The 24,127-nt window shown below is 38.4% G+C and overlaps 1 long non-coding RNA gene across 1 annotated transcript in view; it reads right to left on the bottom strand.

Annotated features, from left to right (window-relative positions):
- Positions 1 to 24,127, bottom strand: part of LOC144009640 (uncharacterized) — a 124,590-nt gene that overhangs the window by 88,695 nt on the left and 11,768 nt on the right. Inside the window, exon 4 of the long non-coding RNA XR_013281001.1 lies at positions 11,811 to 11,897. This is a non-coding gene — a long non-coding RNA (uncharacterized LOC144009640). The remainder of the gene's footprint in view (positions 1 to 11,810; positions 11,898 to 24,127) is intronic.

Here is a 24,127-nt window from a genome sequence, read left to right as displayed (position 1 = left end):
GCGAGAGCGCTCCGTTGCAAGGGGTTAAAACAATATCCGCAGCGATAACTTCAACGCTGAATGGGAGTGTGAGATTTGCTGCGGTGATTATTCCGTCAGACGCCGCCGCCGCCACTTTGATGCGTGATCATACTGTCGATGGCTCGGGGAGCGCACAGATAAAATGGCAGCTCCGTATTCGCGCCACCCACACTCGCTCGCATCTACGCAGCGCTCTAATCCCCAAACTGTTTGCCTTACATGCTGGAGTAAAGAAAAAAAAAAGTGTGCTGGAAATGTCAAGGCGGCTTTGAAAGCAAACCGGGTCGCTCCAGGTGCCCGCGGGGGTCGTGGAAAGCGGAACGAGGTGCCTCCCTAGCGGGGATGGACGTTTGTCAAACATCATTGTTTTCACGTCACCCGTCCTGTCGTGTCCTGTTCTCACTTTCTCGGGCCAGGAGGAACGAAAGAGGCCGCAGAGGTGTGGAAACACACTGACAAACACCAGATCACGCAAGTCACCTGACATGCAAGTCACAGGCAAAAAGTGCTCTCTCGCATGCAAAGTTTGTAGGCCAGAATGTGAGCCCAGCATGGTTAAAAAATGATTTTTGAGTTTTAAAATAAATGCAACATCAAAGGTCATTTTTGGGTGACATGTGCCAACTCCCATTCCCTTCCAGCCATTTTCACTGGCGACTGTTTTACTGGATTTTCACTGATTTTGCACGGCCCACAGAATATTGTGTTCTATTGCTATAAAAACATTGAACCTACCAAAGGAAAGATTAGAGTCTCTTCTTTTATCAGGAAAAGTATATTTGTATGTTTCCATTTTGCAACAATTAGCATTAAAATATAGTTAACTTTCACAATTATTCACAAACCTGTTGAAAACACTGGCAAAAAGAGCTTGTTGTAACATGGCCTTGGCTGATCTCTTATACTCTGCTGCCACCAGCTGGCCGTTTTTTGTAATTACCATTGCTTTATGTATCCTCTTCAGGTCAGAAACTGCATCAAAGCCTTTTGTATGCTCTTGCATAAAAAAAACAAAAAAACAAAAAAAAAACATATACATATATACATATGGTTTTGGCAAGTAAGGACAAAGTATTAAAAAACCTATTTGTACATTTTTGGGTTTGAATGACCCCTAGATCAGGGGTTCCCAAACTAAATCCAGAGTTTAGAATTTTTTCAAAAGATCCCTCATCATCATTTCACTAATTCAACGAGAGTTTGTGAACTACTGCTCTTGTTGAATCTCTAATTTATGACATACAAAGTCAACAAAGTCATGGCCAAAGAAGAAACATTAAGGTCATAGAGTACCCGAAGTCAGATAATGTCACTGATAGTGTAGCGGTACACTCGCCTGATTTCAGTGCAGTCAGTTTAGATTCAGTTCCCACTCAGCCATTAGATTTCTTGCACTATCGTCAGGCTTTGATGGCGTCATACAGCAGTTCTATTTTAATAGTGAACACAGTACTGCCAGGTGCTCATTATAGATCCCCAATGGAGTGCAATCAAAGAGGTTGAGTCCAGGAAGTTCACCACGGGGGAGGAGGAGGAACAAGTGACTTTGCCCCAAATAAAGCACAACCTCGCGATTAGAATGTCAACGACGAGTCCCCGCCGTGCCACCCACTTTGCGCTCTCCTCTCAACGATGGCTCCACATCACTTCCAATCAAGGAACCCAACAAACAAATTTCTGAGCGGCCTTGACGTCAATTGCTCTCCTGCTCGGCGGTGGTTTGGAATCGATCGGCCTGGCGGTGACGCTAGCCGCCAAAGCACAGACGGCTTCATGGAGGAACATTACTAGACACGGCATTCTGTGCATAGGATGTTGGCATATTGCGGGGGAGGGGAACCTTTTTCCTCTCAGTTCTCTTTTTCACTTATTTCTCTAAAGGTCATGCTAAATTTATGAAAAAAATATGATGCCATAATAAATGCATCCATTTTGTATACCGCTAATCATCTCTAGGGTCGCAGTGAGCTGGATCTTACCCCAGCTGACATTGGGCAGGAGGCAGGTTAAACCCTGAAGGCAACCTGGAGGCAATCGCAGGCACAATGAATAACATGTTGAAGTCTGTCGACTGCATCATGTGTAATGCAAACACCCAAACTATCGCATATACTGTATGATAACCAGAACAGGTCTACCCAGGTGGGGTGTGAAGACCATTAGTCAATAGAGTCTACGGGAATATTTTGAAAATTGAGGTCCTAAAGCCAGTTTCACTACTATCCATTTATTTTCTCAGTTTGTGGGTTAGCTCGAGCCAATCCAAGGTGACTTTGGGTGAGAGGCAAGGTACACCCTGGACTGGTCACCTGCCAATTGCAGAGAACATATGGACTACCAATCTCACTCATAATAACACCTATGGACAATTAACTAGTGCTGTCAACTACTCAATCGACTAATCAACTAATTGGATTAATTTTCATTCTGTATTAAAGCATATTAGAAAATATTTTTTTCCCCTTGATCACCGTTTATTAACTCATTCGCCATTTTCACTGAAGCAACTCCCTTCGCTCCCAGCTGTTTTACTGGATTTTGACTAATTTTGCAAGGCCCACAGAATATTGGTTCTATTGCTATAAAAACCCACCAAAAGAAAGATTACAGTCTCTTCTTTCATCAGGGGAAAAAAAAAAAAGTATATTCGTATCTGTTTCTGTTTGCAGCAACTAGAATTAGAATATAGCTTGTTTTATCATTATTCACAAGCCTGTTCAAAAAACTGGGGAAAAGAGCTTGTCGCAACATGGCCCTGGTTGATCTCTTATACTTTGCTGCCAACTGCTGGCCATTTTTTGTAATAACTACCATTGCTTTAAGCGACCTCTTCAGGTCAGAGGCTGCATCAAAGCTTTCTGTATGCTCTGGCATAATAAAAAAAAAAAATCATATAAACACGTTTTTGGGACTATAACAACATTCAAAATAGAACGTTTTTATATGTTTTTGGGAGCAAATGAGTTAATCAGTGATTGGTGTTTATTTCGTAGTTTGTATCCGTACAGTGATTAAAATAAGGGGGGCGGTTGATGTTGCACTATGTTACCGATTGGGTCGTTGTTTTGTAAAATGTTTGCAAATGTCTTATTTTGATTAAACACAGAAGATAATCTGTCTTCTTTCATGAATGACTACAGAAATAAGTGAACAATTACCGTTATGCTTTCGTAAAAAATGGCTCCAAACGATTACTCGATTATTAAAATAGTTGATTAATTTGATAATTGATTACTCGATTAATTCTGACAGCTCTACAATTAACCTAATGTGGTTGTTGGGGAGAAGAAGCAGGAAGACTCGAGATTTTAGGGTGGACTTGGGTCCTTGGACTTTGTCCAGTTTCTTAGAAAGACATGTATTGATGCCATAATCAAAATGTTCTCATCATTTTAACTGCAGATTTGGAATTTTCATATATAGTAATGAATCATTTGTTTGAGAGCCTATGTGTGGAAATTCATCAGTTTTTGCAAGTTTATGTGCCCCTGGTGAAAATGTATGTACACCACCCACCTAAAAATCACTCAGTATTGCCTACAGGGAATGTTTGAAAATAAAAATAGTGATGGACGTCATGACAGGGCATACAAAAAAAAAAAAAAAAGTCTCAAGGCAGATGTGTAAAAAAAACAGCAAGGTAGCCATTTTGGTTTGAAATAGCCATTTTTGGGTGAATTCCACAGCTTGTACTCGACAAATGGCAACTCTCAGTTATGAAACATTTTAACACGGGGGTCTAAATTTGATGACGATGTTGACGATTTGCTATGAAAAGGTGTGCAGGGAGGTAGAATGGCATCCATGCCGTGAATTATTCTGCATGTGTGCTCTCTCTAGTAACATGGTAACTATTACGTGTTTTCCAGGTGGGAACATTCCCCCTGCCGAGAAAAGTGTTGTCATTGTTAGATTACCCCAGAGGGGAGTAAAACACAGAGGGTACTCACAACAAGTTCCCAGAATTGTGAGAAAAGGCAACATTAAAAAAATAAAATAAAATAAAATAAAAATCTCTGCTTCCTTACTTTGGCATCTATCCCTGGATGCCAACTTGGAGAGTATTGCTTTGTTCTTATTCTCGTCTTTTACCCATGAAAACACAGGAAATTAGCTTATCGCCACTTTGTGTATATTTATAAACCGTACGGGGGGGAGAGGGTGTAATTTCTTGGCAGTATTTAAAAAGTAAAAACATGCTTTTGGATTGTCATATTGGAAAGGGACAAATTGTTGCATCCTTGCACCCAAACTCAATTGGGAGGCCTTGACTAATATATGCACTTTTCATTATTAAGCCACGTATCTGCAAAATGAGAGCGTATGGAGGTAAATTGAGGTGAGTCATTCCTGCGGTTGGCTTATTAGCAAGGACCCAAAGCAATCTATTATAAAAGACAGCGCGGCTATCTGTAATAGTCTCCAATAAAAGGAATGGAATAAGGTCTTTGTCAGCAGATAGGGCATGTGTCGGCTTCCTTCACAGCTGACGCTTTCCTTAGAGATAAAAAAAAAAAGAAAGAAAAAAAAAATCAGCAAAGATGGCAAACGGGATCTTTATGAGGCAAATTAGGCCGTCGCTGATAATTGCTTTTCTCAATGTCGTGTAAGTGCTGTTTGAATTAGCGCCGGGCATTCAGGGAGCTGATTAGTTGGCATCGCTGCGGCTCTCAATCAGATCTTTGGATTGGGACCATCGCCACCGCTTGGCTCCGTATTTCGGACCTTAGGTAATACGGCAAACTTATACACCTGGAACATTGTAATGACAGTAGGGCCATAATATATTTAGGAAAAAAATCTGACGAAACTCGAGATAAATGTGGTCCTAATTTTCAGTTTAGCTGCTTTATGTAATGTATTCGTTGTGCTAGCGAGAGGAGCTAAGAGGAAGAGCTGCCGAGATGCGACATGTCGCAATCATATCAGACTTTTTATTCATTTCAATTTCGCAGATGGCTTCTTATGTTTAGCGTAGTGGTTTCGATATATAGTTATATTAGTAAACTATCTTGCCCCTGTTCATTGCTTATTATATCATGCGGAAACGGATTAGGGCCAGTGAAAAGAGAGAAAAAAAGTGAGAATATTCACTTAAAAGTAATTCTGAATTATTCTAGAATTCTCACTTTAATTAAAGTCAGAATTTTGACTTTCATCCCAATTCTGACTTTAAAGTGAGAACTCTGAATTTATTCTCAGAATCTTACTTTATTCTTAGAATTCTCACTTTAAAATCAGAATTTTGACCTTAAAGTGAGAATTCTAACTTCAACTCAGAATAAAGCTAGCTATCGTCTGATTCCGTCTGATTCCACATTACTGAGAGTATCTGCACAATTTAACGTTTAATATCAACTTTTAAGTATCACTTTCCACGCCCACTTCCATACATATAACTTATCATTAGGGGTGTGAATTGCCTAGTACCTGACGATTCGATTCGTATCACGATTCACAGGTCACGATTCGATTCGATACCGATTAATCCCGATACGAATTTATAAGTCGATTGTTGCGATTTTTTTTCATTCAAATTTAGAAAATACTAATCAGTACGCTTGTAGAGTGTAAGATTTATATGAAAATGTATTATTTATTTATCTGAAATTTCAGTCTTATAGAGGTTGTAATCTGTTTCATGTTTGAACAGCATTAAAATAAAATATTAAGGCTTAATGTTCCGTTCATATAACATTCTTCCATGCTCAAGGTGTAAATCCTAAAAAAAAAAAAAAATCGATTCTGCCGATTATTGAATCGATTCGAGAATCGCGCGATGTAGTATCGCGATATATCGCCGAATCGATTTTTTTTTTAACACCCCTACTTATCATCATTACCAGGTGTCTTACACTGCTCGGTGCCACAGTTGGTAAAGTCAAGTGTGTTGTCCAGTAACCAGGAGGTCATAAATTCATAATTTATCTCTCAATTTACTTCAAAAGCATTCCACATGCACTCAAATTTTAGCATTCAGCTTTCAGCATTCCCACGCAATTTCTCCAGAAATTGCACTTAGTCTAGTTAATTGTACTATTGCAAGGAGCTGCAGTTAATTTCTTTAAATTCAACATCTGTCGCAGTCTCTATGTTTTGAGTCCAAAGTGTCGTATAGATTCAGAGAGACGAGCTCTGCTTCTTTTTTTAATTAGCGGCCCAGCGGACTTCACCCCACCTCATCATTCCATCTGAACTCCAGGCCTCGCCATTAATTAACTCGGCGGAGTTGTCACCGAACTTCATTTCCTTGTCGCGCACCTCCGGGCGACTTCACAACACACTTTGGCCTGCGCAAATATCCAAGCTGTGACATATGGGAAATGTCCCGCCGGAGCTTTTTGGGTTTTTTTGACGCTCCATTTTTTTCCCATCTTCTTCTGTATGCTTTATAACTTGCGCCTCCCTCGCTAGCCAAGCCATTACGGATTTAATTGTTCTTTTGAACTGCCAGCTAGTGGCACGCTGCCCTCACTCACTGTTTCCATGCAACTGTCAAGAGGATCTCCATTCTGCCTGTGAAGTATCACATGGGCAGCGTTGGAGGCAACAGAGGAAGAAACTGGCCAACTCTAGTTTTGGATCAAATTATACGACCGTTGCAAAAATTTTTACCAAGCAACTTTATTCGCTGAATTAAATTCTGTTTTTCCTTCCATATCATCAAGTGACACATTTTAGTGGTTTCATTTGGCCATAAACATGTTCTTTGTTTCATGTTTTGGCCGCTGTCAAAGTCGTAATGAAGTCATAATTCATTTACAGTTCAACACAATCCGTTTGTAAATGGGAGTATTATGTTGTCGTTTTTACATGAATATAGTCGAATATTACAAACAGCAAGGTATGCCTGCGAGGATTTTCAGCAAACAATGCACTTTTGTATTATAATATTGATCATTTATGGTAATGTTTTGACATTATTCACATAATGTAAAAACATATTTCTTGGCATATTAGTACATTAAAAAAATGGAAAATAGAACTTATTTTTGCAAAATTGTGACCGATCACAATATCTCTTATTATTGCTATGTTAAAAATAAAATACGACTTTATTCTAGTGAATTAAAAAAATAAAAAAAACATTATGACTTCATTGTAAAATTTACGCACTTCTTTCTGAAACAATTTCATTTTCGTAATGCAAAAATTTTCCTGTAATATTCTGCGACTATTTTCCCTATTTACAATTTTTATTATTAGTAGTAGTATTTACTTTTTTTTTTTTTTTGTCATAATACCAATCATCAAGAATTTGTTTGGTTCCTCAAAAAATGGAAAACTACAACTTATTTTCGTAGCATTGTAGACTGTTCACAATATATCGTATTATTGCTTTGTGAAAAAAATAATACAACTTTATTCTATTGATTAAAAAAAGGTATGTGACATTCTAACATTATGACTTCATTGTAAAATTTACCTACAACTACTTATTTTGAAAATAAATTATTTTTTGTAATGCTAACATGTTCCTGTAGTGTTTGATATTTAACTTATTCATTCATTTATTTGTTTGTTTGTTTGTTTGTTTATCAGTAATATTACTGATCATCAGGAATTAGTTTGGACATTCATTCCTAATTATACTTGTTTTAATTCATATACATATCAGAAAAAAATATTCATGTTTTTCGCAGGGAGCAACATTTCTAAGCTGGACTTAAGATGCAGTGAAATGTGTTGCATTATTCTTCCTAGGAAAGGAGACACAAGGGGAATGACGAGAGCATATATTGCAAATAACGGTGTCGTAAATTTTTTATTTTTATCTCCGGGGCAGTGGGGAATGACGTGGCAAAAAAGGAATTGCTTTAAAACATTAGCTTTACGGCGGAAGTATGATGTTCCTGCCCGAGGCTACACTTGGGCCTATTTTTAGACGTACGCGCTTGTAACAGTCATGTGACCCAGCAGCAGTTCAGCTCGACAAGCCAAGTTGAATGTTGAACTTGAGAACTCTTGCGGGGATTTCCTCAAATGAAAGGCGGCCATTTTCTCTCCTTGGCTGAGCCTTCGGTAGTGAGTTATTCATGGCTGTTGGGAGGTGCCATCAAACCTGGCCCGCTGGAGATGAGCTCGTTTTTTTTGTTGTTAGTGTTATTGATCATTTTTTACTTCAAATAAGATGTCATATGATGTAACTATAGCAGTATTTTGCTTTGCCTGCCTTTTTTTTTAACATGCTCCAGTGTTGTGAAATCATCTTGTGATAAGGTCATAGCACAGTTACACATTTTTTATTTTTATTTGTTTTTTTACCATAACGCCCCACAATGATGAAGCAAAAGTTTAGATTTTTTTTTTGTATTTTGTTTTAGATTTTCTTGCCCCCATTAAAATACTACAATATATCATGACAAAACGAAACATTTATATATTTTTTCAAATAGGATGTCACATGTAACTATAGCAGAGTTTTGCTTTGCTTTTTTTTTTTTATTATTTACTTTTTTTTTTTACATGATACAGTATTGTGAACTCATCTTGTGATAAGATCATAACACAATTATTACGCAGTTATTGACATATATATATATATGAATGTTACACTCTTTATTTTATCATAACGCCCCCCAAAAGGACTACGTGAAATATTTGGGGTTTTTTTTGTATTTTGTTTTAGATTTTTATATTTTATCCACATTAAAATACAACAATATATAATGACGAAATGAAACATTTTTTGCACTCTTATAGACCTAAAGTATTACAGTATATTATAGTAACCCCTTTCCACATTTTGATAAGTCACAACTATATTCAAAATTAATTATTCAAAATTAAAATAAAATGTTTTCCCCTTAAAACTACACAAAATGACAAAAAAAATAAGTCTTGAATGTTTTTGCATATATATTGTTATTAGATTTAAAAAAAAAAATCAAATACAACATGTACACAAAATATTATGCATCCCCCCTTTCCGCATTGTATTATATTTGTCAAATTCTAAATTTGATTAAATTATTTAAGTTTCCTACTAAACGTGCTATTATGACAAAGTGGGGAAAACGTTTGGTGTATATAATCTAAATTTTAAAAAAAGTGACATATTACCCATTCCTTCAATTTTTTTTTACATTACAGCCATTTTCTAAAAGTATTTTTTAAAAAACGACTTTTAGAATTTTTCACATAATGTCCCATAATGACAAAGAAAAGTGCATTTTGCATATTTAACAAAACAATCAATTAATAAAAACCTAACTACCACATGCACGATCAACTTCCTTTTCCACATTTTGTAGAAAATTGCTACTGCCAACTGTTAAACGTCATCCTGACATGACAGAATGAGTGGGAACCAAAAAGAAAAAAAAAAAGCCTTGTTGACATTCACGCTTTCTGGGTTACAGCCGCACTTTAAAGGGCTTTTAGTCTAATTCGTTTTGCCACCTCCACGACTACTACTTTTCAAATTAATGGACGGCTAACCGTCTATCAGCTGAGCATATAGAGCAACGTTCGCAATCATTACAGTTTCTGTATTCATTGCAGTCCAACCCCCGCAAACGAAATATTTTCAATTGGACTTGTGTACGTGAGCGCAGTCTCTATTTTTATTTATTATCGTTTATGATGGGGTTGAAAAAGTCACCTTGTGCTTTGTTGTGCGGAGACGTCACACGTGAGGACTCATTTTTCTGAGCGCACACAACTGCAGCTGCTTCCTGTTTCTCGGCACAGAGCGGGAAAAACCAACAACAGCTTTTCCACACTTGGCAATAAGACAGGAACATTTTGTGTTTACTTGGCTTGATTCGTGTGAGCCCCCACAACAATCAATCAATCGCAATCTAGTTTAAGAAAGCTAACGCTGTTAGCTAACGCTAGTATGCGCGTAAACAATGACTGAATATTGAGGTTTCTGCTGGATACGGGTTCGACTTCAAGCAAACTGAGCCTGTCAGGAAAGGCAAAATGGAGGATAATTGATCACCCCCAGATGAGGTTAATTAAGCAAACGTCAAACAAAAAACATCCACGGCGTCTTCTCACGGCTTCCTCGCCATCACTGTCAGTTTTTAGAGACGTGCCAATTAAGACGACGAATCTTTAGCGTCCGCTACATTGGACTTGTGACACGAATGTGCTTCGGATTGCCAACGAGAAGGAAGAAAGAATCTAGGCTGGCGAGGGCCGATTGTCCTGGCTGCTTTCCCCCCCCCCCCCCCGCCGCACTAGCTGGTTTTAAATGTAATTAGCTGTCAGGGCCAGTGAAAGCTGGCGCCTAATTCCCTTTCTATATATTTTTTTTTTCTCCCGCCATGAGCGCAGGCTGCATGCGGCGTAGACTCACACTGACAATAATTAAAGCTCTGCCTCGCCGACTCGCATGTGCATTTGTTTTCCTTCGGTCCACCACACGCACGCACACACGCACGCACACACACAAACTGTATCTACAGGAGTAATTTGCGTCCCTTGAGGGATTTGACCACTTGGAAACACAAGGCCACTATACTAACCACCCTTCTCTAACCCTCTTGTAATTCTTATTAGCAACTATCACAACTTTGGAGCTGTTAGAAGTTCTATTTTAGCCCACTCATTAGAAACTTTTCCCAATATGACGCAGTGTAGTTATAACAGTGTAGTAACAATGTAATAACATCGCAATAAAGCGCTATCAACACTCCATCCCAGTATGATGCAGTGCAATTATAACAGTGTAGTAACAATGTAACAACATAGCAATAACACGCTAACACTCATTCGCAGTATGGCAGTGTATTATAACAGTGTAGTAACAATGTAAAAACAGTTCTGCTGTTTCATGGTTACTGACTGACTGAAAATCTATAAGTAATACAGAACCCCATCACACATCGCAGTGCATGCCGCTAGTAACGAAAACCCGCTATTGATTGTCACCCAGCCTAAAGGATTCATAATTAGAGCTGTCAAAATTAATCAATTAATCAGTAAGTAACCGATTATCAAATTAATCTTTAGCTATTTTATTAATTGATTCACTGTTTGGAGACATTTTTTAATATATATTTTTTTTAAATCACTGATTAATAAACAGTAATCCGTGAAAAATGCTTTTGTAATACGCTTTAATGCAAAATTATTGATTCATCGATTAATCGATTGAATGATAGGTTAATCGATTCTAAAAATATTTTATAGTAACAGCACTATTCATAATTATGTCAATATAGTTCCTTGGCATCAAAATTCCAACAAAATAAATATTGTTATTGTTTTGGCCTGTTCATATACAATGGGGTACAAAAGTAGGGATACAGAAAAAAAAAAAAATGCCAATATTGTTATTGTTTTGGCCTGATCATATTTAATGATTTCTTTGGAACAATCACAAATGTTTTGTACAAAAAAAAAGATATTTTTTTTTTGTCTTGTTATGAAGTAGCCCCACTTTAGGTGCTTTTAAACTCGAGACCCAATCCATTATTCATGGCGACACCGTTTTAAACTTAGTTTAGCGGATGCTGTCGTCTGCCGGCAACATCTTGTCTCATAGCGTTCCGACAACGCACGCAGCGGGGAGAGGAAAACAACACAAAAGCATTTAAACATTGAACAAAAAGCACGGGGCCGGCCGGAAAAAGTTAACGAGTGGCTCCGACGAGCCTCAAATTAATTTTCCTCTCCAGTCGCCGTCGTTAAACATCTGGGATGGTGGGTGGTAAGTCAGGCGGGGGGGGGGGGGACATCTGTTGCCGTATGATTATCTTTTACCGCCGCGATCATCATTATCATTGTCAGCGCGTCATTGTGTGTACAGCAGGCAATCAGCCTCGCCGCGCGCTCACCTGAAAAGGGGGGCTCGGCGATGGGTTGCGTAGGTGGGCCATGTTTTTAAAGCGACGTCATCGTATTCTCTCCCAAGGCAAGCGGGTCTGAGGAGGGGGGGGGGGGGGGGGAAACAAAAAAAAAAACACTTCATCCTATTAGCGACATACTCATCGCCATGGTAACGCTCACAATGTGGCGCGCATGCGATCAAGATGTTCTGCATTTGCAAAAGAGGCGCACAGATGTTTGCACTAATTAAGGGTGCTGAATACATTAGGGCACTCATGTTGGTTTTGCCCCCCCCCCCAGGTCCATCATGCGGCTGCGGATTAGTTGAAATTCAGCCGTGCTTTGTATGGTTGGTAAACAATCATCCCACTGTTCTTTCTACCTTAAGAACAATGTTGTTCCCCTCATTAGGATTTTTTTTAATTCACTATTGGTAATAACAGTGTTATTACACAGTAAAAGTGTAATAACAACAATAGTAATTATTGTAATAGTCTGATGTTACTTTCTGGTAATAACCAACCTAATCATCACACAGTTCTACCTTAATGTTGTTCCCCTTATTAGGGATGGTTTTTAAATTCACTATTGGTAATAACAGTGTTATTACAGTGTAATAGTATAATACTAATTATTATAATATTGCTTTCTGGAAATAAAAAAAAATGCAGGTAGACCCTGTTTACCATAGGTATGTATATTTCCATAACTTTTCATGGCACAAAACCTCCTTCAACAACCTCAGAGTTGGCGCACCCCTATCCTTGGTACCACAACGCCCCACCCCATCCCCCCCAATAAAAACACAAAACCCAAAATAATCAGTTTAGTAAATAGCTATATGGATTTTATATTGTCAAAAAAAACTTCTTGACCATGCACAGCCGCTCTACAATGTAACATAGCTATGCACTAAATGTTTTTTAGAAGCCATTATTCAATAATTGTAATAATCCTATAATAACAATGTAATAACATTCAATGGCGCTTTATCTAAACCAGTATGTTTGCGAGCTTGTCAACTTTCATTTGTGAAAGAGGAAGTGGCTTTCTAACAGGAAGTTGATTGCTAAAATCCAAACAGACGAGAGCAAAAATGCCAATTCCTCTTTTTTTTTTTTTTTTTTTTTTTTTTTGCTTAATCAACAAATGTTCCTCCTCCTTGAACTAGGACGTGGCCTGTAAACCGACTGTAAACCGATTTTTTACTTCTCACTCTCACAAACAAAACTTAAGCTCAAAGCACTTTAGCATTGCAACCTGTGAAGGACCCCGTCCAATAATCAACAATTACTATCTAATAACTCGTGTCAGGCGGAAAATAACAGTCCACTTTGCTGATGTGTTTGCCTGCCTGCGATCACGCCGGGCCCGGCCCCCGTGTCGCCGCGCGTGCGGATCACGATGCCGACGATAAAGCGCAATAATCAAATGTGCTCCCGCGAGGGGCTCGCCTCGTTCCTCGCTGCAGGAAAATTAAGTGTCCCTTTTGATCCGTGCGGCTGACTCGCGAGCGTGTAGAAAATTAAAAAGAGACGCCCGCCGCACCTGCCTGGAGGATAAAACAATTCTTCCTTTTTTTATGCTCCATAGTCTGAGACTTTATTATCTTTTCTCTAAACGGAGCAGAGTGGGATGTAAGTGGATTTTCTGGACCAGGGTTTCTTTGTAAGGGTGCGCCAACTCGATGTAAAATCAACATAACCATGCTCAGTTTTGATTGGTCAGTGACCGAGAGTAACAATGCAGGAACGGCATGTTATTACAGTGCTGTTAATACGTAATTACACTTTTTTTGTGAATTTTTTGAGTGTGAGCATTGGGGTTTGTGGGTCAGTTTTAGGGGTGCACCAACTCTGTCACTGGGTGTTTGAAGTTGGTGCAACCAATAATTGTAATAACTGTGTAATAACATTTCTTAGAAATGTTTTTTTTTTTCCCTCAGATTCATTCATTATTTCCCCTTCCTTGTGTCTACATTAGCATAAAGTCCATCAGTGACCTACTTGAAGCAACATTTCCACTTCACAGAGGGCACACGTGGCGGTGGGATGTCAAGGCGGGCCAGGGAAATGCAGTACAAAGAGAATGGCAGAGAGGCGTGCACCACAACAGGTCCGTCGCCACTTAATAATGCAGCAAAGTTTGAAGGAGAGGGCGACGCGCTCGTCATCCTCAAATCAGTTAAACAGCCTTGGATTTCCACAAAAAATAATTACGTAGAGGTTCACCTAAAGTTTGCTATATTATTGTGAAATTGATGCTAACCGTTAGCCAGTCCATGCCATTTTACATCGCTTGTTAGCATGAAGCTAAACAGACTAATCCCCTAAAGCTAGTTATATCATTGTGACACTGATGCTGTTAGCCAGGCTATGCCGCTTTGCATTGCTTGTTAGCATGAAGCTAAATAGACTCATCCTCATAGTTAGTTACACTGATGCTAACCGTTAGCAAGTCTATGCCATTTAGTAGGGGTGTGAATTGCCTAGTACCTGACGATTCGATTCGTATCACGATTCACAGGTCACGATTCGATTCGATACCGATTAATCCCGATACGAATGGTCACGATTCGATACCGATTAATCCCGATACGAATTTATAAGTCGATTGTTGCGATTTTTTTTCATTCATATTTAGAAAATACTAATCAGTAAGCTTGTAGAGTGTAAGATTTATATGAAAATGTATTATTTATTTATCTGAAATTTCAGTCTTATAGAGGTTGTAATCTGTTTCATGTTTGAACAGCATTAAAATAAAAATATTAAGGCTTAATGTGCCGTTCATATAACATTCTTCCATGCTCAAGGTGTGAATCCTAAAAAAAAAAAAAAAAAAAAAAAAAAAAAAAAAAAAAAAAAACGATTCTGCCGATTATTGAATCGATTCGAGAATCGCGCGATGTAGTATCGCGATATATCGCCGAATCGATTTTTTTTAACACCCCTACCATTTAGCATTGCTTGTTAGCATGAAGCTAAACAGACACATCCCCTAAAGTTAGTTATATCATGACACTGATGCTAACCTATAGCAAGTCTATGCCATTTAGCATTGCTTGTTAGCATGAAGCTAAACAGACTCATCCCCTAAAGCTAGTGTTATCATTGTGACACTGATGCTAACCGTTTTGCATTGCTTGTTAGCATGAAGCTAAGCAGACTCATCCAAAGCAAAGTTATGAGAATGTTTTGCATGCACACTGCAATGATCAATCCACTTCGATTGTGACTTTTTCGCCACATTTGGAAGCACTTTCAAAACCTCGTCTCCTCTCACAACTTTGAACAAAAGGCACGGAAACATCCGGCGGCGGGTCTTGTGAGGATTGCGGCCCACATTGCTCGTGTGCATCATCCTGGCTGTGATTCAGCCTGACACGTTTGGAAATGTTTGTTCCGTGACCAGAATTTTAAATGCAGGAGGCCCTGTTTGCGGTTCGGAGGGGCCCTCCCCCGAAGGAGAGGTTAAATCTGAGTGCGGTGGCAAAACGACAAATTCACACGCTTAAGTTGAAAAGTTATTTTAAGAGTTGTTCCACTCCAGTTTCATTTTAAAATCATCTATCAGCGATCGATTTGCAAATTCTCACAAAAACTGCTACTTTGACAGTCAAACCTCATTCAGGAGCACCACTTCAGCCGGTATTTTCACACTTGCAATCGACATGCGGAGCAGCGCCCGCCTTTTGGCATATGTCGGCATCCTCGCACCACGCAGGACATATGTGCGTGCGTGTGTCTTTGTTCGCGCCACCTCATCGAGCTACAACGATCCCATCGGATTCGCTGCCTCCACTTTGTGCGCAGCCCACCCTCAACATTTTGGCACCGCCGACTCATTTTCCAAAAAATAGATATCGGATGGAGCCCAGCCTGGAGCAGGCTTCCAGCTCTAGTTAGTCATTTTTAGCACAATTGTGGAACAAACAAACAGCCGAGGTAAGAGATGGTGGCCAAAAGCTATGACTGAACAAATGGATTTAAGGCATCATGTATTTCCTCATGCTGTAGAGGAGATTAAACAATATCATAGGGCTGCTCGTTTATGGAAAAAATAATAATCACGATTTTGGGGGAAATAATTTAAACCACGACTATTCTAACAATTGTTTATTTTTTAGTACAAAACAAGAAAATGTGTAAAATATAAAAATATTAAGACCAATTAAAAAATAGAAACAATTATGTAAGTTATTGTAAGTTATGTAAGTTGTTGTTGTTATTATTATTATTATTATTATTACCATTATTATTATATTATTTCTTTATACATTTATGTTGGCAAAAACTTGAAGTTGGAGTGCAGCAGGACAATCATTTATTTTTTGGTGCAAAACAAGAAAATGTATAAAATATAAAAATATTAAGACCAATTCAAAAATAGAAACATAACTATGTAAGTTATTCTAGGTTATTATTATTATTATTATTATTATTATTATTATTATTATTATTATTATCATTATTATATGTATTTATTTTTTATTTTATTTTTTTTATTAATTATTTTTTGGTACAAAACATGAAAATTATTTGAAACAATAATTACAAAAATTCCTTTTAGATGAAACTAAATTTATTAAAGTAGTTATGTTAAAATGTAAAAAGGTGCAAATGTATACATTTGAACAACTCAAATTAGTATGAATAATCTTTTTTTTTTTATGATTATGCTGATTCGTGAAGTGTAATATTGAAATTGTAATTGAATATTGTTTAATTGCACAGCCCTACAATATCACAATGAAAATCGGGAGTCGGAACTAATATATAAAAATTTTCAATATATAATTTGTGATATGTTTATGGTTCAAACAATTTGTAATATTGTCGATTATATTGTACAAATGTAGTTACATTTTTACACAAATATGAGGCAACTACTATATGAGATGTTTTTTTTTTAAATTATTATTCAAGTAGATGATGAATTTGGGCACGGCGTCGATTTCAGCTCTTTCTTTGCGCTCATGTTTTCATATTTACAACACGAGTGGCTGTCAACAACGCAGCAAGGTTGAGGCGCCACTTTTCATCTCAAGTGCCTGAGGCGAGAATGGTGCATTTCCTCAGCTTCAACCTTGGAGATTTTGGATGACGATTATGATGATGACAAATTCATCATTCACACCGGAGCCATTAATTTAAAGGGCAAGGAAAAGCACTTTTGTCACGGAAAATGTAACTTTACTGATTATTTGATTTTAAAAGTAACTATGTTTGGTTCCAAGTTACTTTATTAGTCTACTTTGGTGTTCTCCTGAAAAGTGATGATTTTGGAGGATTTTTTTTTTCACCGATCCGCATAAAATTGGGTGAACATGTCGATCATAACAAACCGCATGAAAAACTCCCAAGGACAGCCATGTTGGGGGAAATCTATGGACTTTTACTAGAATCTGTCCAAATAACCTCAGATATTCTCGACGAATTGCGACGCTTGTTTGCCTAATGTGGGTGGAGCCAAATTTCATTGAACTTTTTGATGATTTACCATTAAAAAATAAATAAATCATCACTTTTAGGAGCTTTCTGGATGGATTCCCAGAATATTTCAGTTTCTAGTTCAACCTTGGTCCAAATAGAAGAAGTCGGATAAACAAGTGCTGTTGAGTAGCAGACGGATGCTTCCACTTGGTTCAGTTGCGACACAGATTTTTTTTTTTTTTTTTTAAACTGCAAGTCCAAACAACGCTAAGTCAGGCCTAAGGAGCTGCGACGTCTCGCCTCTCTGGAGCAGATGGTGCTTTATGTATTTATAATAGTGCAAACATTGTAAGGAGCTCTCAGTATTTGAATCCCTCGCACGCTAATTAGGCTGATGGATGTGATTAAAGTGCTAGCACGTTATTTTTTTTGCAAAAAAAAAAAACTTAGCAGAGGGATTTTTTTGTTTGCATTGGCTCCACCTGGCATTTTGGAACAAGGCGCTGGCGTGTGTCTGAGGAATATTTCGGAAATATTAACGACGTTCCCCGGCGGAGTCGTAAAAAGGCGAAAGCGCAGCGCTCGATGAAATCAAATGGGCTCGCGTACGCGCCGCCGTCGTTCCGACGAGACTTCCTGGGAAATTTATTGGCTTCTTTTTAATAGCCCCGGCTATTAAGACCCGGGGCAGGTGATAACGGGCTCGTCGTCGTCAGAGAACACATTAGACATTTATTTGCACTCCACCAAATCATTTGGAAGGACTAGCCAATGATTTTTTTTTAATATTCTTTTTTAATTATTCTGAATTTAACCCACCAACTACCCCGCCCTCCCCTCCCCCCAAACTTTTAGGAGAACTGTGTTGTAATATTGATAGAAACAAATGTCAGGTCTGTTGAGTAATTATCTCAACTCAACTCAACTTTATTTATAAAGTGCTTTAATTATTATTATTATAATTCTTTCTTATATAATTTACTTGACTGAAGCATTATTTTTTTCAACAAGATAGATTTCCTTTTAATATTGCAACTTTTTTTGTTCATATTTTTGAATAACAAATAAAAAAAGGAAACATCTTGGCTTCAGTCCTGCACATTAAAACTTTTTTCCTCAGAATAATTAAAAAAAAAACAAAAAAAAACAGATTTTAATCCAGTACTATTGTGACTTTTTCATTTGATTAGTTTCCTAATCAAATAAAGTTAAACATTAATAAATACATCTAACTGGACTTTGAGTTTATTCTTTTATTGTTACAACTTTTCTCATAAATTACACAAATGGATTAATAATAAATAAACTGTATTGCACAGTTACTTGATTCTCATGATGATGATGAAAAATGCATGAAAAATTCCTGTACCACTGACTTCTCTTGGTTTAAAAAAAAACAAAAAAACCGGGATATTCTTGTGTTCTTGGGACTTTTTTTTCTCATTATTTAAAAAATATAAAATATATAAATTATTATTAAAACGAATAAAATTTAAAAAATATCCCACTTTTAGCATGGCAACTTTTCTTCCTCATTATTTGACTGTATTCTTATTTAAAAATTATCATTAATGTAACCATTAATAATAATCATCACCACCATCATCATCATCATCATCATCATCATCATCATCATCATAATAATAATGTTTTTTGTTTGTTTTCAGGATTTTTGTGAGCATATGCAGATTGAGTTTTTAAACATTTACCGGACATACAACAGAGGAGAAAAAAAGTCTTGCTTAAGACCAAACCGTTCCTCAAGTATTATCGCAATAAATTGGAGGAGCGTGACGATAAATAATCAGCCACCTCTTCAATTAGTGCAACGTGATGTGCGAGGGAGGGCAAGATTTATCTGGAAGCGACAGACGCTGCGTCTCGCCGCTCGTCTTTTTCCAGCGTGACTGAACCGTCTCTGGTTCACACATGAAAGAAGTCTTCCCACGTGGGTGAAACAAAAACAAAACAAAACAAAATCCCAAAGTCTGCAAATCAGAACCCTGACGGGCTTGTTTGCGTGTCGCTGCGACCTTTGCGTAGGTTCGGCCTGTCGACTTCTTCTGAATTAGCATCCAAACCGAAGTTGAGTGCTTTGTTTGGGTGATCTCCGGCAAGAAAATGCGGCCTTTGGAGAGACGGCAAGTTAAAAAACACGGTTTGTACACGGTGTTTCCTCTAATCAGCATTCAAGTTGAGATCAACGCACTGGATATTGAACAATAGCTACAAAAAGTCACATCACTTGGAAAACAAAAGCAAAAGAACTTTACTCATTAACTACTGTGTAGTTTTATTTATCTTTCTAATATAACATAGATATACATAATATTCTGTCATTTTAAATATTTGCATTTTACCGCCATTTTAAAGTCATCAATCATCAATCTTAAAACCTGTTCAATATATATAATGTCAAATCTTTATGGACAGTCAACGACTTAAACCTTTTCACACTGCACTTGCTCACTGTGAAAGTTAGTGAGTGAAAAGACAACCGTGCCCCAGTTGCCAGCAAGTCCATATTTGGAAGTGCTGATGTAGCAGTAAGGAAGAATTACTTGTAGTAGAAGTAGACCACACCTGGGCAAGATTTATCTTTCATTGTTGCAAAACAAAGCCATGGCTTTGCTCATTTTAAGGAGAAGGACGAGGAGACGAGCAACACAAAAATTAATGTGTGCGCGAGTTTAATCTCGTTCGTGAGTTACAATTCCACCAAGACCGATTTAAAGTATAATTTAACTGTAAATAAGGCCGCCAAAATATCACTAAATCACACAACCAGCTCCTCTACTACAATTGTTTGATGTCACGACGACGCCAATCTCGAACCAAATATTTTTACATTTCGCAACGCTAAGCTCTGCTAAATGCAGTGTGAAAAGGACAATACAGTCTTGGAAGTACGGTATACATTTGGTTGAGAGGTACAGACTCAATTGTCTCTCAAATCAGTTACGATGATGAAATTCCGTATGTGTGCGTTTTAGTTGTAAATATATTTGATTTCACATTCCACCATCTTGACCTTCTTTCCGCCGCTACATTTTACACTGAGTCCGCATTTATAAAGGCCTTTGGAAAATCCCACAAGTGAGGGTCAAAGTACTCACAAAAAAACTAAGAACTGTCAAATAAATATTTTACCGCCGAAAGACGGTTAGCTTAAAATAAAGCCTGGCCGTATTGGGGACGAGCTTGTCGAACTTTAAAAGCTGCTCCCCGACACTCCGCCCCCTTTACTGCCAGTCTGCCACTCTTCACTTTAAGCTCTTTATGATAAACTCTTTATGTTTAAGTAGCACAATCCAAGCTGCTGTTAGATCTGAGTGGAACTTTCTTTAGATTTGGTCTTTGATGGAATTCTGTAACGCATTCTGTCCTGGCTCAGATAGCCGGTATTATCCGGGCTCCGGCTGCCGTCACCGGCAATGGCGCCATTGTTTTCCTCGATCTGTCGATGGCCGCTTTCCAACGCAATCTCCTTTTGTCTCATCATCACATCTCTCTTGTAGCAGAAAGAAAGCTCTTATCTGTCTTCGGTTACTTTAATGCCTCTGAGTCACAACTCTCTCATTTTTTGGATTATGCAGCCCTCAAGGTTTTCCATTCTTCTTCCCTGCCTTCAACCTCACTTCTTTACACACACACCCCTCCTTTTTCTCCACAGATAGTAGGTCAATATTCACAATAAGCTTCTTATCCTAAACTCTTATTTCTCTCTCCGCATGATCACAGACTCACGCAACGCGAGAGGAGTCGCTCAACCCGATTTTCCCCGTTCCATCCATCCATCCATCCCGAGGATCACATCGAGGGGATGTCAGAAGCAGAGGACTTTCAAAAATGACAGACTAGACCAAAACACTGTGCCGGGAAATCATTCAATCTCGCTTAACGGTCGGAAATTTTTAAGGATATACGGATGACGTAGACGGCATGTTAGCTTGCTGGTACCCTGACGCTGTATGCTAAATGTTAGCATACTTAACGTCAACGTCAACGTCAACTTGGTTGTTTGACTGACACTGAAACAAATCATAGGTAATGGGATTCATAGCATTACTAAAAACTTTATTGGTGAGTCTTAAATTCAGAGGTTTTTCTTCCACGAATATTTTCATTGACTTCTACATTGCACCCTGGCCGGAAAAAAAAGAAGAAAATTCAACCGATACGATTCACAGCACAAAAAATAAACACTCTCAAATCTCAAATGAAAACCAGCCGACTCCAATTACATTTGGGCTTATCAGCAGCAGAATACATACTCCAGAGCAAATTAAAGCGCCTTACTTAATACACACAGAGTGCAATTCAGTTGGAGCGCATGCAGAAATCACTTCCCTGACTGCGCTGCAATCTCCCCATACGAGAGAATCGCTATTTCTGAACGTCTAATAAGATGAACCCTCACACTCGCCGCGCTAAGATAAGGAGTCGCTCGGGTGTGTGCTGAACACACACGCGCGCTAACATTCCTAAGTGATTCTGGTCTTCATTTGTCTCACAAAGCATTCAACTTTTCAAGCTTTTTTTTTCTACAGCAGTCTGCCTAATGGATGATATTTGATTCTGGTGGCAGTCACTGTTTAGACTGGCTACTTAAGGAGTTTTAGTGGTCAGTGCTTGTGGGGAGGTCAAATTCTTGGCTTTCATTTCTCAGTGGTAGCACTCTAGAATAGAACTTTTTGTGTTAGCCTTGGATGCTTTGAGTTTCACTCAACACCACCGTTGTATGGTGTTCCGCAGGGTTCTATTTTGGGTCCCTGCTGTTTTCATTGTATTTTCGATACATTTTAAGAAAACAGCATTTCCACTGCTATGTGGATGATAGTCACTAGGCAAGTCCATTTTTAAAATTCATTTTAAAATCCATTTTTATTCTATGACTTTTGACTCAGCATAAAATCGCCATTGATTTGGTGTTTTATTATGTTTACCATTTTTATGTTATTGAGTGTTTTTAACTCTTCATTATTGTATTACTAATTGTTACTTCACGTACAGCACTTTGTATGCAGCGACGGTTGTTTTTAAGAGCGATAAACAAAGCTGAGTTGAATTATAATAAAAAAAAAAAAAAAAAAAAAAAGTATAATAACTAGAGCTGCAAGCAGCTATAAAGGGCCCTCGCCTAGCCACTTTGGGGTCCCATAGAACAAGAACCCTTTGAAATAGAAATGTTTTTGCCAGGCCTTACAATATATCAAAACAAATAAATGAAAAAAAAGTGACTTGCAATGTAAATATTTGGTGCGCCACGTTAAAGAAATGTACTTTGCTAACCTCTGATTTAAATGCTCGCTGAGCTAACATCATACCAAAGTCAATGTTGGAATTGAAAATTGGGTCACGTTTGGCAACATAGAAACATTATTTGAGTGGAATCACTTAAACTTAAAAAATAAAAAAAATAAGCCAAAAATGGAAACACTCTGTACACGCGTTAAGCCGACTGTTGCGGTTTCGTCATCGCCCCATTGGAGCGCTGCGGGTCGGCCCGTCAGTCAAGACGGAGTGTGACCAAATGGCTTCAGTTTGTATGACGCAAGGGCGGGAGATATGTCATCTGTCAAACTCCCCCGAGAACGCACGACGGTTGAGATTTGTTTCGCTGCAAAAGTCACTCGTCGAATTTGACAGCTTAGTTACTCATGAATGTTTTCTGCGTCATTTCATCTACCCAATTGCTTTGTAAATGGATGTGAACTTTGTGTTTGTGCCTTTTTACTGTTCTCATGGTGTTCGATAAACAGCTGAAAAATACGAAAATGAATTAAATCATTTTTTAATAACAAAAATTTTTAAAATAAGCAAATAGAAGTATTAAAAAAAAAAAAAAACTTCCATGCAGGTGTGTCAGATTACGTTAGATATATTGAAATATGTCCGTCTCATATGTATAAGAAGTAGTACCCTCGTATCCCTTTTCCTACTATGTTCCTATGTATATCGTACAGCAGATATAAAAAGTGTACACACCCTTTTTCAAAGCTCTAATAGGGGCTGTTTGGTGGAAGGAGCTATGAACTGTTGGAAATAGCACTCAGTGTCCGCACAAAACCAAAGAAAAAAAAAAGTAAGAAAAAGCCTACTAGAACATCTAAGCTTTATTTGGAGTTGATTGAATCACATTAAAAGTGATTGGTCCACTCACATGGCCATATCTCCAGTCATGAGGGTGTGCACACTTATGCAACTTCATTATCTCCATTCATTTACTTCGCCTTTCCAATTCCTGAGTTCAACACCCCAAAGACATTTGAAAGGGGTGTGTATACTTTTTATATCCACTGTTTCTTACAGACGCAAGTGATTGCTATTTGTGGCTATTTTTGGAAACACCTTCCAACCATGACAAACGTCTATTTATAACTGCTGATTGCTTGATTAGCAAGGCAAAATCTTCAGCGAGCTGGAGCGCATACAAATGATTTCAGGTCGACCTTATTGGAAGTGTTCCGTAATAGCCGAGTGCAATCGGGCCGGGCTAACGTGCCGGTAGGGTCCAGGTGGAGGCGACGGCGGAGCGGGCGGCGTTTAATCTACTCTCGTCTCAAACGGCCGTAATCCTCTTTTTCCCGCAGCAGAGAACACAAAGCAATCTTATTTCAATGCCGCGACCGTGATAATCATCTCCATCTCCTTGTGCGGCCAACACGCCACCGTGCATCCTGTAATTATCCTCCTGCGCGCAGATGGCAACGTTTGATTGAAATCACATTTTGGCGAGGGGCGGGGTGGCGCCTTGAGTGGTTTATCGACGGTCTTTTCGGTAGAATGGTAAGGTAGCAGATGGAGATGTAGGTCACCGAGTACTACCCCCGTGTTGCGCTCATGCTGATCTCGTCGCAGCCGCCGACTCCCTATCGGATCTCCAGACC

The sequence above is a fragment of the Festucalex cinctus genome, chromosome 20 (genome assembly GCF_051991245.1).
Source record: "Festucalex cinctus isolate MCC-2025b chromosome 20, RoL_Fcin_1.0, whole genome shotgun sequence".
NCBI lineage: Eukaryota > Metazoa > Chordata > Actinopteri > Syngnathiformes > Syngnathidae > Festucalex > Festucalex cinctus.
The sequence above is the reverse complement of the archived record's forward strand: the minus strand, read 5'-3'. Positions and strand labels throughout refer to the sequence as shown.